General features: G+C 36.8%; 1 long non-coding RNA gene and 1 pseudogene across 4 annotated transcripts; one reads left to right on the plus strand and one right to left on the minus strand.

Moving 5' to 3' along the window:
* Window positions 1–1700: 1700 nt before the first annotated feature.
* LOC113348011 lies at window positions 1701–5368 on the plus strand. Of its 4 annotated transcripts, none has more exons than XR_003359403.1 (9): window positions 1701–1931; window positions 2050–2103; window positions 2184–2238; window positions 2349–2404; window positions 2869–3156; window positions 3308–3366; window positions 3474–3574; window positions 3758–4023; window positions 4122–5368. It is a non-coding gene; the product is annotated as an uncharacterized LOC113348011 (long non-coding RNA). The 4 variants fall into 4 exon arrangements; XR_003359402.1 differs by having other exon boundaries at window positions 3474–3561; XR_003359404.1 differs by having other exon boundaries at window positions 3269–3366; window positions 3474–4023.
* A 1532-nt stretch (window positions 5369–6900) lies between these two features.
* LOC113351369 overlaps window positions 6901–15348 on the minus strand; it is a 30434-nt pseudogene continuing 21986 nt past the window's right edge.

A 15348-nucleotide genomic window follows, 5' to 3' on the forward strand; every position in this document is an offset into this window, starting at 1 on the left:
ACGAAGCATGCTTCCACATCCTTAGAAATCACAACCGATACAACCCTGATTTGTTGGATAGATATGTTTTACCAAAAGAATATCCTTACGAGACCGGTAGTCAATCCCAACATGGTAGTCAATCCCATCGTGGTGGATCCCAACATGGTTCTCTAAGTTGTCCTTATTCTTCACCAAAAATAAACTTAAATCCTCAATCCAACACTGGTGCATCAGTACGTGGTAATCCTAATCTGAATGTTAATGGAAATGCTAATGTATGGGATGGAACGGGTGTGTAAAAAAACAAAAAATCTCAGAAAGGAAGCTCAAGATGATGCACAATCATCAACTTCAGCTGATTTTAACCTTCAATATTATTTTGAAAAACAAGAAAACAATGATATGGATAAGTTAGTTGAACGTAAGAAAATGTCTTTAGAAATGAACAAATGTCGTAAGGTAGTTAAAAAGAATATTTTTAACGCACACATGCAAGGAATATTGGGAATAGAAACTTCCAAGATCAATCGGGCACACCCATGATGCTGGAAAGATGAATTTGATGCAGTTCAAGCACACAAGGACCAAAAATGACCATCAGTTAAATTCTTCTGGGGAAGAAGACGTCTTAGAGGAGGATATTGTTAGAGCATTGCTCGTTTGAACCCACTTTTTTTCTATCTCAAGCTTGTTGTCAATTTTAGGTGATCAAAACTATATCTTGATTTCTAGTCTGTTAAATCAAGTTTCAGATATGTTAGAATTGTATTTGATTATCATAGACCACCCTTGAAGACTAAAGATCGACGTAGACATTTGGAGAACTTCTGTAACCGGTGTGTGAAGACTGAACCATTCTATGTGATTCACTATACCATCATTCTATCTATTGAAACTATGTTGTATGACTTATAATAGATTCACAAAGAAGATGTTTAGAGTCAAGCTTGTCTTGTGAAAAAAATCTCAAAATATGATTTAGCAATTAGATGTTCAAAGGTCCTTAAAAATCAGTTCTATGAATTAATTCGTTGAAAATTTGAAAATTTCCCATGCAAATGATTATATCACTTGGAAAAACATCACAAGATAGAAATATGGACATGCTAAAAATTATTTTGAGGGTATGTTGGGGAACCATTTCGCGAACCATAAATATTTGAGATATAGAAATATACGAAGGTTGGCGAACCGTGGTGAACTGAATTTTACAAGTTGGATAAATAGGCTAGAAGTTAGCGAATCCGATTCACGAACTATGGTCAACTGAGTTCGGTAGTCTATTAGGGTTGGCTAAATCGGTTCACGAACCATAACACCCTGACTCGTGAACAAGCGATACAGTTGGCAAATTGTTGTACCAACTATCCTGACAATGTTTAGTATATGCTCAAAGACTTATTATTTTAATATGTTTAGCATTTCTAGAACTCTCTTAAACACACTAGTGGAAAATGAGGTTTTTATAACCCACATCCGAGACCCTCACTACCGATAGTTGGACCGTTGACCAGACATAGCGGTCTCTGATATGATAAAAAAAAGAAAAATTCCGAGAGCTTATTTAACCGTCTCTGAATAAGAAAATTTATTTACTATTTTGCCATCATTTAACTACCGGTTCGAAGACCCTCAATCTGCGATGTGGATCTGGTAGTTTCTGAGACTATACATATCTCGTTATCTTTCTCTCTCTTCACTTCACTTCATTCATTTCACCCAAACCTTATCCGAAGCAGACAATACCTTATATTTCTCTCTCTTCACTTCACATCGTTCATTTCACCCAAACCCTATCCTACCTGCAGCAGAAAATACCTTTGCCTTGAACACCACCACGAACCAAAGTCCACCATGAACATTCATCTGAAAATCTAATAGGAACTCGATAAATCTTCCACCTCTCTGAATTTTGTGAAGTTAGGGTTTGATTTTTCAAAAAAAATCAGGTACAGTTAGGTTTCAGTTTATGTTCTCTTTATTTTCTTTTCTTATAACTTTACTTGTTGATATGGTTGATTCTTTTCATTGGGTTTTAATGATTGTTCGATTATTGGTTGATTCCAGGTTGATTTCTCAATTTGGTGCGGTTATTAGGAATTGATTTTACAAACTTCACAGGTACAAATTTTTGAGTTTTTTTTTTTTTTTTTTTTTTTTTTTTGTTGATTTGGTTGATTTAACCATTTTTTCGAGTTCAGGTTGATTTCTCAATTTGGGGTCGTTATTAGGGTTTGATTTTACAAACTTCATCAGGTACAAAATTTGAGTTTTAATTTTTTTATTTTCTTCCCACTTGATTTTCTTTTTGGTTGGATCTATTTATTGGGTTTTAACCATTATTTGTATTTATTGTTCGATTTCAGGTATTTATTGTTTGATCTCAGTCAGACAGCTTAAGTTGTAGTAACATCTTCATCAGGTAAAAGTTTTATCTGATTTTGGTATTTGGGTGATGTTTGTTGTTTTCATGATACTGAAGTTGGGGTTTTTTTGTTTAGATTTAGTCTTTGGATCATGTATTAAGGTCTAGGTAATGAAGTAATATGTTCAGTTTAACTGATTTTGTCTCAATTCATGTGAAAGGATTACTGGCTCGGTGATGTTAATGTACAAGCATGTTCTGTTTTCAGTGATTATGATGGAGTAATAGGTTTTCTTTGAAGTAATTGTGTTTTGGTTGATGTCAAATGTAATGGGATTTCAGTTTCTAACAACATGATAGTTATAAAATGAATACTTCATTGCTTGTACGTATATTAGTATCTGATCATGTATGATGTTATTCTTAGTTCGAACTTGATTTAGAATGATGATATTTTTTTTATCCAAGTTGACTAGGTTTCTGTGTTGCTTTGTTAATCTTTCAAAGTGATTTTCTTGTAGACAAGTATGAGATGAGGAGGGGTCGGTTTGCAAAGGACGGACTGATTCAGTACCGGATTGTATGCCAACAAGTTAATATTGGTTTTCTGGAAGAGGTGATCAAATACTTTTTGCATCTTCCAACTGAGAAAGCTGAGAATGCAAAGACCCAGAAACCATCTTGCAAATCTTAACAAATACAAGGACTAGAGAGACAAACCTGACTTATTGTTACCAGAAATCTTACAACTGTACCAAGAAACGAGGTTTGAGCAACTCAAAATTTCAACTGATCTTGAACTTTGGAAGGTATGTGGAGAATAATTAGTTCCTTAGTCCAAGTATTTGGGTGCAAAATAATTAGTTCCTTGTCTAAGTACCGTTGCTTATATTAAATATTTGATATTTCATTCTAATGCAGCTGTAATTGATAGTTTGTTCTCCAATGGCATTATGATAGGGCGAAGGCCATATTCTTAACCCCTGCTGTTCGAGACAAATCTCTTGGTGCAATATCATGTAAGTTATATACCCTGTCTATTCTGTATACTGAGGATGGTTGATGTTAACTGGCATCACTTGAAATACTTTCGACCTCTTATGTGTTTTCTTTGGATGTCTTTCAGCTCTGATTCGACACAACAAGCCTGGAGTTGCTGCATTCACGCTGGAAAATGATTAGAGAGCTTTGAGATAAGCACTGGGTTCAGACAAGTTAGGTTTCAAAGTTAATTTTCTCCAACACTTGATTAATTTGATTTCTTTTTGTTGTTTGCATACTGGAAAGTCCCGTATTAACAAACATGTCTTCTTTTGTTGATATCTATGATTCTAAAGGTTACGCTGCTAATTGACTCTTTAACCTAGTGTTGAATTTAAAACTAACCCAAGTGAGTTTCATGATAACCAGGAAAGCTCTCAACTTGGTTGAGTACCTGCTACAAGAGAGAACAGTTCAAATTGTAATGTGACAACGGAACTAGGATTTCCCCGTACTATGAGAAATACCCAATTCAATGGAAATAATCCAGTTCAGGTGAAATTATGTTAGTTCGTAGTATTTACTTATGAAATTTAGTAGCTATGCGTTATGGCGTATGATTGCTGTAACCAAGGAGAAATGAAATACAAGGAGACTATAATGAGAACTGCAAATGAGTTCTTATTACATGAAAGGTTAGTGAACTATAAAGGAATGGGATTCCTCCAAATGGTTTAGTTAGTTTTCTTTTTTGTCTCCTTATAAATCAGAAACTTACACCTGAATTACGCAGTTAACATCAAGGAGAATACAAGGTAGCGATACGGGAAATGCTTGTGCTGCTCACCTGGGTATAATCCACAAAGAAAGAGCTGAGATTAAACTACAACGTACATCTAGTTTACTTGAAAGATAAGCATTCCTTTACATTACTTATACCCCCATCTGAGTTTGAATTACTAAGACCTTAGTCTGGTATGCTTCTTGTGAGCGAAAGCATACAAAGTTATTTTTGATCTGTGACATGTAAAGTTCACTGCATAGCTTAACTTAACTTGACCAGGTAATAGGCTCACTGCATAGCTTTTCGAGTTTTTTAAAAGTTATTCTCAATTAATATAGCTCATTTGGACATAACTTGTCCTATAGTTCATCCGATGATGTTGTTTTCTATTAACATGACCGGCTATTGGTCCAACTTTTTCCATGGTGTTTACTGTGAAAGTTCTGTTATAAAACACTTACTTACGTTGTATATATTCTATTGTACTGAGTCTTATATTTGCATTTTGATTGCATTTGAAGCTTTTCGCTTGTGTTATTTATCCTTAAAGAGTTTGTTGTTTCAATAGGAGCCTCTTATACTTAGTTATGTACTTCGCTTATTCATGCTGGAGTACACAATATATCAAAAATGCAGTTACTGAGCCTTAGTTAGTATCTCCATCTACTACCCTGTTGTCGGATACAATTTGTCGTGATTCAAAACCTATTGAATAAAGTTATCTGTCACTGAAAGCACATAAGTTTCTTTGGTATCTATCTGTGATTGTTGACCTGCAGCCTGTATAATTCTAATACTGTAATTGACTTGATAAATAAGCTTTGCTATCACATCAATTGTTTTTATTTATCTGTGACTTGTGATCTGGCTTGTAAATAAGCTCATATAGATTCTTATAACATATCTTAATCCTAGAGTTACTTATATTCCATCTTGATCTGGCTTGTTTGAGAACTGAGTGAATGCTGATAAGTGACTCATTGTGTTATAATTAAAACTGTATCGTACTGTCCAAGTTTATTTTGGTCAACTGATATTGAAAACTTTTTTGTTGCAGGTGAGTGTAGGCTCATCATCGGAGTATCGTTTTGTTGTTTAATCAATTGTCTATTAGCGCATGTTGTTGTTTAATCTTAGAACTTGCTAGCTTGGACATGTATTGTTCTGGACTCAGAATTTCGTCCCTTTTTTGTGTAATTTAAACCCAATGGATTGAATGAATGAATGTTGGATTCTCATTTTGAGTTTGACTTAAACTTGAAGTTCCATTTGACTTTCAGTTTGGTTTCCATTTGACTTTCAGTTTGATTTCCATTTGACTTCAATTTGAATTCCATTTGACTTGACTTTAATTTGAGTTTAATTTGACTTCAATCTGAGTTTCATTTGATGCAGTCAGATTATTTCTGATTCAGCCATTCAGGCATTTCAGCAAATCTGAATCTTTTTTTATATTATAATTTAAATCTGCTATTGATATAATGGATCGGTACTTAGATACGGTTCAGATCGGTCGCTATTCAGAAACCCACGGCTTAGGGTCATACAAAAATAAAACGCTTTATCAGCGACCCCATCAGAGATGGTTAATACGGGTAGTTTAACTCGGGTATATGACGTGTCCCGACAGTCGCGGAAGTTCTATTTTCTACTAGTGACACTTGTAAGACTTCATTGATTACTTAAACACTTATGTGTTTGTAGCATGATCATTTCTTAGGTGTTTAAATAAACATCAAATAACTTTCAGCTCTTTGGCTAACTTGCCAAACTGGACAGTCATTATATCTGGTCTCATAACCGAACCTATGTGTATAGTCTTCTAATTTATTTTGAACACCTAAATTGTTTGTTTGATACTCAAGTTATATTAGCTTGAATTCTAAGCTAATCATGATCTTTGAAAACTATAAATAAAGCATCTCTATCAACTGGGAAAATTAATCTCTGAAACTTTGTGTCCTAGTTGGTTATAGAGTCGTCTTGTATTGACCTTTAGGTCTACGATTAAAAGACTTCGGTTTGGGGTTTCGTGAAGCCAGGCACGACTATACCTTGATAGTTCGTGAATACTGATCTTGCTTTTCTGTTACCGTAATCTCTTTTAGACAAGATAGATATTAATCACAATTAAAGTTCTCTTCGTCTCAGACTTTACGATTCCTCAAAGTAGATATTTAAAGACTGATCTTAGTTGATCTTTCGACGATTATTCTTGAGAGGTGGTTAAGGAACTTGGATGCTCTTTGAGAGTCGTAAGTTCCAGATTTGTGAGGTTTGCTAGATTTGTCTATTACAAACATATTTCCACACCTTGATCTTTGATCTAAACGGAAATCAAATATGCTTATCTTTGAATGGCAGATTGGTGTCAATAGTATTCACTTCGGCTGAGGAAACTCTTAAACTGCAAACGACATCAATATCTTTCACAAATCACCATTTTTCGATGAATTGAAACAATCCATCTGCTAATTTCTCCATATTTCAAGTCAAAACAAAGGTTTACATTTAAGACTAAGAGAGGATCTCACTGCGCAATTGTAAAGTCCCATTGGAGTTATTCTAATAATTTTTTCTTCTTTGTTTCTTGTCCTTCTGACCAATTGGATGTTTAATGTGCTATAATGGTGAGAAGCATAAAGCGATCAATATGGCGATCTTAGATCATCTAAGATCTTCGAGCCGTTTAGTATAATGAAACAAGCATGGGAGAAATAGTGTCAACTTGTTACTTGAAAAGTTCTATGAAACAACATAAATATGTAATCTTGATGCGCGTGGTTATTCGGACGTTCGATGCTACGGGGAGAACAACCTCCCTTTAAATGGCCAGATGGCCATGAGGATATGGAATACACATTACAACTCTTCATTGGTAGTGTTGAAGACTTTGAAGAGAATTGCTCCTACAACTAGACCAATATTCATTCACAAGCTTAGAGAAGTATGAATTACTTCCCATGAGTTTTGAAGGTTCGTCGTATTCAATCAAGTTTCCTGCAATGACATAAATAATAATCACTTGTGGTTTTTATATGAAGAAATATTCGAGGATGTAAGTGTACACATACCATAAGATAGGACCATGACCATGTCACTATCTGTGACAGTGGGAACTCTGTGAGCTATTGTTATGACCGTGCAGTTTTTGAACTCCTGCCTTATAACTCTCAGTAAAATAGCATCCGTTGCAGAATCAATTGATGCAGTTGCTTCATCTAGAACTAGAATTTTGTTCCTTTTGAGAAGTACTCTTCCAAGACAAAAAAGCTGGCGTTGACCAGCACTCCAATTATCACCATCGTCGCTCACTATTAAGAGACCACGGAAAATGTAAATATATGAATAAGAATCAAACTCCATTTTAATGCAAGGATTTACAAAATAAGTATCTTACCTGACGCATCGAGATGGTTAGGGAGACCGCTGATTGTAGCTTTTAGCTGGCACTTCTCTAAAGCCTACAATTAACAGTGTAATGAGGTTATATAGTGACAAGTTGATACATTACATGAAAATCGCATAAACTGACATGAAACATATTCTCTTACGTTCCATATCTCTTCGTCAGAGTAAAGGCCTAGAGGGTCCCGATTAGTTCGAACAGTTCCGCGAAAGAGAGTCGCTTCCTGAGGAATTATACTGAGCTTCAATCTTAAATCCTTTAGACCCATTGAGCAAATATCTAACCCATCGATAAGAATCTTCCCACTTGCAGGTTCTACAAGGCGAAACAAGGCACTGATGAGTGTAGTCTTTCCACTTCCAGTTCTACCAACAACTCCCACTCTTGTCCCTTCTTTGAAAACGCAAGTGATTCCTTTAATAACTAGAGGAGCATTTGGACGATACTTTATCTATAACCATCATGGAAGATTGTTGCATATGAGTACGAGTTTTACAACATTAATATGAGTTCTAGAAATAACTAAAGTTACCATATACAGTTATGTTGTGTTAGGCGCTCAGAAAAATAAATTTGCTCACATTTTTTCGCCTTGGGACGTTTTATTAAAGTATGATAATACTCACCTTAAGATTTTCCAAGTCTATCCTTCCTTTAGAGGGCCACGAAGGTGGCGGTCTTTGGTCATCAACAATAGCTGAAGGCTCTGATGGTACATGCATAAATTGTTTTATTCGCTCAACAGAAATAATGTAGTTAGAAAAGTTGCAGTACCACCGAGCCAGAAAAACTTGGGTGCCGGTAAGCGCCAAAGCATAGGATAAAGAGAGCCCCACGAAACCTGAAACAACTCTCGCTATGAATATGATATTCAAATTAGTAATGAAGAATCGTTATGGTTTATAAATTAATACCTGGGTTTACGGTACCCTGAGGAAGCAAAACAAGGAGAAGAGCTGCCGTAAACAATGTCAAATTCTGGAGCGCTTCAACTCTTACAACTAACCACTCCATAGCAGCATTAGAATGAAATAAGAGTTTAGCATCTGTGTCGATGAGCTTCTGATAACTATCAAAGAACCTGCCGGTTATAGAAAAAGCTCTTACTGTGACAACTCCTAACGATGTCTCAGCTGCATAGTTCATAACAGGAGCTTTAGTAGTTCCATTAATTCTAATTAACTCCCTTGCAGAGGCTTGATAGTAACCCTTCATTATAACACAATGACACTGTCAAAATTCAGTTGTCAACAAAACCATAACATAAAAGAGTCGATATGTGATTGTGATCCACATGAACATATTTTACAGCTGCCATCGTGAGAACAGCCACAATGAGAACTGGCCATGTCACCAAGGCCATTATGCAAATGGTTGCTATAATCTCAACGAAAGGTGCAATTACAAGTGAAATAGAAAAAGGTATGTCGAAATCCAACACACTCAAATCTGATGATACCTACAATAATAAGAGATGTACATATTAATACATAACTTGGTAAGAGAATATACCAACGGAGTATATCTTACCCGTGTTAAAATCCTTCCAATCGGGGTTGAATCGAAGAAGAGCATAGGAGCCTTAAACACGGAATTGGTGAGACCATAGAAGAAGGATTTTGAAGCCTTCAGTCCTAATCTGGCTGCGAAATAGGTTCTTAAATATACGAAAAATGTACTCAAAGCTGAGATCCCTGCGTAAACTCCAACTAACATGTTATTGTTCACACTAGGAACATTTATGGCAATAGCTAACCAATAAGTAGAAGCAACTTGGAAACAAACGAAAAGAATCTGAGATAACGTAGATAAACCAAGAAAAAGTAATCCCTTAGACACGATGATATAATCGTAAAATGGTTTCCACCCAACGTCTCCACTCTCCCTCTCTTCCTCCTCTGTCAACTGAATCCCTGGCATACCCTTCATTGAGATCTCATCATCATTATTATCTTTTATGACCAAGGAATAGTTAGACTCCTCAGACGTATTTGACTCCAACTTTTCAAGTTTATCCTTGTTTCCACATTTTGCAGGGTCAATTTCTGCCATTGAATTCTTATGGGCACTAACAAGCTGTTCAAATGCTGTCCCAACAGTTAGAAGCGCCTCATATGTTCCTGATTGAGTCATTTTTCCACCTTCCATAACCTGAAAAAGATTGAGAAAATATCATTATTTATATATTATGAAAAAAAAATAACAACTAAATGCGTTTAGAGGTAAAACCAATTACCAATATTTTATCAACTTCAGAAAGAAACTCGACTTGGTGTGTCACTAAAATGACAGTCTTCTTTTCAAGAGCTGCCATGACACAATCCTGAAAGTACATCATTCAGATATCGTAAGTCAAATTAACATTTGACACATAATCTACGCGTAAAATTGTACACACAGTTCATGAAATTCTCTTTTGATTAGTATGTAAACAGAGAGCAGTCAATATTACAACGAAAACAAGAGAACTAATGGACTCACGTTGAAAAGAGTGGAAGCTGTATGTGCATCAACAGCACTAAATGGGTCGTCAAGGAGATGGATATCAGCATCATTATAGACAGCTCTAGCGAGTTGAATCCGTTGTTTTTGACCTCCACTCATGTTTAGCCCTCTCTGACCAATTTCTGTAAGATCACCATGGTTGAAATTTTCAATATCTTTATCAATTGCGCATGCTTTTATGGCCTTAATGTATCTGCCTTTGTCCATCGGCTGTCCAAACAGTATATTATCACGAATCGTTCCGCTCTGTATCCAGGATATTTGTGATACATAGGCGATAGACCCAAGTACATCCACCTACAAACAACAAGTAAAACTACTGTTAATAAAGGCAGACTTCAACCATTCTGAATTTATAAAACTAAAAGTTCTAGTGTCACTCACTGATCCTGAGATCTTCGGTACTTCCCCCAATATGGCGCACAAGAAAGAAGATTTTCCAGCACCAACAGGTCCACAAACAGCAATTTTCTGTCCTCTTTTTACCGCAAAATCAACACATCTCAAGGTTGGAACGGCTAAATCTAGCTCCCAACTGAAAACACCAGACTTTATTAAAATATCGAAACCACAGTTCTGCTGTTGATTCTTCTTCACAATGTTTTCATTAGTGAGCTCATCGTCTAACAAAAACCTATTAAGGCGATCTAACGAAACCTTGACTTGAATTGTCGCAGAAAGAGCCTCAGGAATCATCCTGACAGGTTCCGACATGGTCCTCAGCGTTGCAAGAATTGTAAAGATGGTGCTGGCATTCAAAGAAGCACTTTTCAGAAATACACATCCAAGAAAGACTACTGAAGAATCAATGTGGGTGACATCCAGTAGAGTGCAGTCCCATAAGATTTCAGAAGTTGTGACTTTGACAACCATTTGAACTCCCTATCTCGGAGGGACTCGACCAAAATTTTGAAATTGTCTTCCCATGATTGTAATTTGATGATCTTCATATTGTTTAGAACCTCAGAAGTGGCTCTTAATCATTCATCTTATAAATTGTGTTTGATAAGTCTGAAGCATCTTTGCAAAGGGCACATTTAAAATTGCACATACAAAGAGAGGAACTAAACCAGGAAGAGCCCCCAAACCAACTATTCTGAAAAGTACTCCAATAGCAAGAAACAATTGAACTGCGTAAGTCCATGAAGAATGGAACCAGAACGGGAATTCACCCATTCGATAAGCATCAACTGCAATGTAATTAACTATTTCCCCAGTTGAGTGTTTTTTTCGACCCAAACTAGAAAGCTTTAGTTGCTTTTGATAAACCGCCACCATTAGAGCGGATCTCATCCTCATACCGAACCTTCTTGAGCTAAAGTACCAATGCCTCTGAGATAAAGATTCTGTAACCTTGACAATGACTAACATACCAACTAGTGAAACGCCGTGAGACAAATTTTTCTTCTTTATGGGTTGCATAATTTACAAAGGCATAAAGTAGCAGAGGAGAAACTACAACCGAGAGGGTCCTAAGAAATGCAAAGATTCCTACAAGTATCATCTCTTTGAAGTAAACTTTAGCTAGTGCCCGAAGAACCGGATTACTATTATTTTCGGAGCTATTTTGGCTCCGTAGAAGCTCCCAAGCATGAAAGAACGCCTGGTAAGCAGTAAAAGCTTCATCTTCTGGGACAAGATTAGGTATTTCTTCTAGTACTAATGGTTTTATATGACCTCTCGACATCAAAGAGTTGAGCCAAGAAAATGTTAACTTGCTAAACAAATTAGCATTTCCTAATCCTGATCTGTTAGTTTCACCTTTTGCATTTAGTAGTGGCTCTGACAAAGCCTCATCGTGATTATATTCTGAAACTAGCAGCCGTCTATAATGCGCCAAAGCATAAAATAGAAGTAACAAATTTACAAACCATGAAACCAAATCAAGGATTCCTATCTTCTCGTTTTTCACTAAGGTTTCCACATACTGTATAGAATTTAGTAACGAAAAGGATATCCACCAGACTAAAATCAAAACGCTTGCCCATTTGATCAGCGGCACAATGAGGGGGAGTGATATGAAAATCCATATTAACCCCCTAACGAAATAAACTGCCCAACTAAAATCTATTAACGGGTCTTTCTGAAGTGCACCCTATAGAGAAACACTAAAATGTGCAATGGCATTAACAGCACAATATACCGAAACAACTACTAGTAACCAATCCGTTCTAGTATTATTACCACGGATGATTTGCTTCCTGAAATAACCAATAATCCACAACAAAGATAGGGAAATGATAAATAAAAGATTTAAACCATCAATTATTGCAGCGTGAGTGCACGACGATCCCCAACTGAATTCTCCTCCGCAGATCCAAGAGAATTCCCCTGTATCCAGACAAGAAACAAGAATAAGAATTTACTGAACGGATTCGCAAGACAGTGATTTTTCGAATCATGCATATTATTACTGAATGGATTTACAAGGCCATTTTCCGGTAAGCAACATAACATATCAAAGAAAACATGTGATAAGCAAATAACAGATGAGTACTTCCTTCTTCTCTTAATAAATCTCTTCTTTATCAAAAAAAAAAAAAAAGAATTTGTCTCTAAAATCAAACAAGCAAGAAACATCAATGTTGGACAGAAATCAGCATTACATAGAAGGAACAGAAAGACCCTAATATTGTTATCATTTCAAACTGTAGACATTATTACAAGCATAAGAAACTCAAAGTAGGACACTAAAAACATAAAATCAAATTTCAAAGAGCTTGACGAATTCTTACTAAAATCAATCAAAAAATCGGAAATTTTTATTTCTCAAAATTCAATACACCAACAACATACTAAAAGAAGAAGAGAAAGAACCCATTAATAGAAATTCAAAAATTATTTACCTTCCATTTTTGAAATGCTTCACAAGTAACATTTACTCAAGTCTAAGACATGAAAACCAGTGTATAAGTATGAACTTGAATTCCAGTAGGGAACACTGGTCAAAATGATTCAGCAACTCCTTTGCATGCAGATTACAGAGATAGTTTACTCAAATTTTTATCTTACTGACTAAGATGCACGTCATCTGTGATCGGGAAATATCACTAAATAATACCAATCACTCGGCATTTATCTCCTCTCTGGTCTTAAACTAGTTGGGATGCTCAGTAATAGACAATATATTATATTTAGAGATGATATATTTAGAGATATTTAGTTACCATAATATTCTGGGAGAATACCAGATTTTCTGTAATACTCAAACTCTATTTATATGAGTTTATGGAATAATAATAATTAAGGATTGATTAACCTCCGACATGGTATCACGAGGCCAACCTCGATCCATCTTCTTCTTTCTCTAAATTACCAATAATCATCCATGGCAAGTGACAAAAAATCCTTACATCCGGCTTTCGCCGTTTCTAACATCAAAGTTTTGATCCATATTACTCTAGATATCAAACAAGATGAATATTCTTCATGGGTTTTCCTTTTCCAACTTCATCTACAAGCACACAACCTCCTTTTTCTTATTGACGATTCCGCTCCACCACCAGATCTTGATGCTGCCACTATACTACAACTTGATGCACTCTGCCGTCAATGGATGTTCTCCACCATGGCCAAAGATTTGATGCTAACAGTTCTCAAAACTGGTAAAACTGCGAAAGAGTTATGGAATCATCTTAAAATTCTTTTCCAAGACAACAAAGGAAGCCGTGCCGCTAACCTAGAAAGTAAGTTCGTGAATCTAAGATTTGTTGATTGTAACAATGTTGATGATTATTGTGATAAGCTACAGGCACTTTCGAATCGACTAAGTGATCTTGATTTTCCAATGGATGAGAAACGTTTGGTTATACAACTTGTCAATGGACTTCCAGAGGAATACAATATTGTTGCCTCCTTCATCCAACAATCGATGCCATCTTTTGACACTGCTCGCTCTCAATTACGCACTGAGGAGATTCGCCGTGAACTGCAATCAAACTACAGCTCCCATACTGCCCTTGCGGATGCCAACAACTAGCGTTCACCTGCTACTTCTTCTTCCATCACCAGCAGTTTTCACTCAGCGTCTGCCCACCAGCGTTCCAAGCCCATTTCCCTGATGGGCCACCAAGCTGCTCTTCTGCCAACTCCACCAGGCCCAAGACGTCACCCTACTGCACCCAACTGGGCTCCCCAATGGACGTCTCCCCCAAGCCCATACCCTGCTGTACCTTACTGGAGTCAGCAGCATCATCTCTCTGGTCGTGGCCGAGGTCGTCAGTTCCGTGGGCGTGGCCGTGGTCGCGGACGCACCTTCTCAGCAGCCCGTTCACCACAAGCTTACGTCACTCCTACAACGAAATACCTTCAACCATCGGATATTGCCGAAGCATACAGCTCCATGAGCATTCGAGCGCCTGATGATGACTTCTACATGGACACTGGCGCAACATCACACATCACCTCGGATCCAGGTACTTTACATAATGTTTTTCCTTCGAGCAATGTGCGGTCTATCTTAGTGGGTAATGGCAGCAGCATTCCGGCAACTGCTAGTGGCTCTAGGTTCATAGATCTTCCATCTCACACCCTTCATCTCAAAAATACTCTTGTCGTTCCTTCCATCATCAAAAACTTAATCTCTGTTCGTAAATTTACCACTGATAATCATGTGTCTGTTGAATTTGATCCTTATGGTTTTTCTGTGAAGGATTTGAATTCGAGGAAGACTATTCTCCGATGTGATAGTTCTGGGGAGCTTTATCCCATCACCACTTCTGCCGTGCATTCCTCCCTTTCGCCACTACCTCACCAATTCTCTCTTGCCGTCTGCTCACCTGACGTTTGGCATAATCGCCTCGGCCACCCTGGCGGGGCTATCTTAGATGCTTTACGCACAAAGTCTTTTATTAAACGTAATAAGAATCTTTCCCCCAATCTTTGTCATTCTTGTCAACTTAGCAAACATGTTCGTCTTCCCTTTTATGACTCTCATTCTACTAGTGCTGCTCCTTTTGATATTATTCATAGTGATTTATGGACATCTCCGTTGAATTTAGACACGGGTTTTCGTTATTATCTTCTCTTATTGGATGATTTCACTAATTATATATGGGTTTTTCCACTAAAACTCAAATCCCAAGTCTTCACCAAATTTTTGGAATTCCGTTCTTTTGTTCAAACTCAATTTGAACGCCAAATTAAGTCATTCCAATGCGACATGGGTCGCGAATTTGACAATTCCTCTTTTCATAATTTTGCTAGTCAAAACGGCTTAGTATTTCGCTTCTCTTGTCCTCATACATCCTCTCAAAATGGTAAGGCGGAACGCATGATTCGCCGAATCAATGATATCACCCGTACCCTAATGACCCATGCCTC

Source organism: Papaver somniferum, chromosome 2, assembly GCF_003573695.1.
Source record: "Papaver somniferum cultivar HN1 chromosome 2, ASM357369v1, whole genome shotgun sequence".
Classification (NCBI taxonomy): Eukaryota; Viridiplantae; Streptophyta; class Magnoliopsida; order Ranunculales; family Papaveraceae; genus Papaver; species Papaver somniferum.